We start from the raw sequence: 1,397 nt of genomic DNA, 5'->3' as shown, positions 1-1,397 counted from the left end.
TGTTTCCACATTTCCTTGCTCACATTCCCAAGTTCTTTCCAATTCTAGCATCTTAAGTCTTAAAGGAAGACGGTATCTTCTCCAAATTATTAAAAACTCTATGATCTGACCCTTGATAGATTAAAAGGGAGCTAAAATAAAGTTTGAAAAATTATTCTCTTTTATGAAGACTGCTTTTGAAGACTTCCTGAAAATCTTATTTTGAATGTCAAAAGTCCATTATCATTCTTTCTTTTTCTATAAATCTTCAGTAACAATTTGTATTTTTTCCCTCAGGTAAAGAAGGCCTTGGGCCAACAAAGAGGAAGATCTTGTAATACGAGGGCATAAAAAACATTTAATAATTTTATTTCAAAATGTTATCCCATTACATATACATATGAAAAATCTTAAAATGAACAGCTCCCAAAATAGTAACACTATATTGATGGTGTAGTCATAGATGATTTTTATTATCTTCTTTATAAAATTTTCCCCAAATTTGTATAATGATAGTATAATACACTAATAACCAGGTTAAAAAATAATAAAAAATAGTTTATAAAATCTAAAAATCAGAATCAAAACTGTTTAATATATCTGTGTGGGTTTGCTAGGGTGTATCATGTGGGTGGAATTGCCGTATACTACTGGTTATCCATACTTTCCCCTTCATTAGGAATGCCAAACTATTTTCCAAATAGACCAGACCAACCATGTCATGCTTAGTAGTCCTTGAAAGCTTTTTACTTGAATAGCTACTCTGTGGTTTGTGTTTATTTCTTTAGCTAGGCATTTAGGTTGTATTCCTTTCTTTATGATTACATACAGTGCTACAGTGAATTTCTTTGTGCACTTTATATACTGTGTCAAAGTTTCTGTTTCTTTCCTTATAGTCAATGCTCAGATTTTTAAATTATCTTGATCAAGAGTTTGATCATTTTTGTGGTTCTTGATATAAATTTTGTGCTTAAATACTCCCTTATTTATAAGTTTGCATATATCTGTATTCCTCAGCCACCTTGTAAAGCATAGTGCTGTTATTGAAAGTCAGTTGTATAATAACATCAAAGAAGAAATAGATTTCCTGGAATCAAGTATATAATTTATGTTTTTTCTTTTGTATATCAGCTATTTCTTATAAACATGGGTATTTCCCAGTTTCCCAAAACAGTAGAAATGTTTTTTGTATTCAAATTATTTTCATTAGGACACTGAAATTATGTTAGTCTGAAAACAATCTCTTTTTAAGTATACATAATTTTGGGGGTTATCATTTTTTCATGAAAAAAGACTCATTATAAAACTTCAGAGAATCCTGTATTGATGCACAGAGAAATAAAGAATTTCTGTTTTTATGACTAGAACTAAGCAAAGCAGTAGGTGTAAAATATGTTTAAATAAATAATTACATTTCT

This window comes from Hipposideros armiger, unplaced genomic scaffold, assembly GCF_001890085.2.
Source record: "Hipposideros armiger isolate ML-2016 unplaced genomic scaffold, ASM189008v1 scaffold_1128, whole genome shotgun sequence".
Taxonomy (NCBI): domain Eukaryota; kingdom Metazoa; phylum Chordata; class Mammalia; order Chiroptera; family Hipposideridae; genus Hipposideros; species Hipposideros armiger.
Note: the sequence above shows the minus strand (reverse complement) of the source record.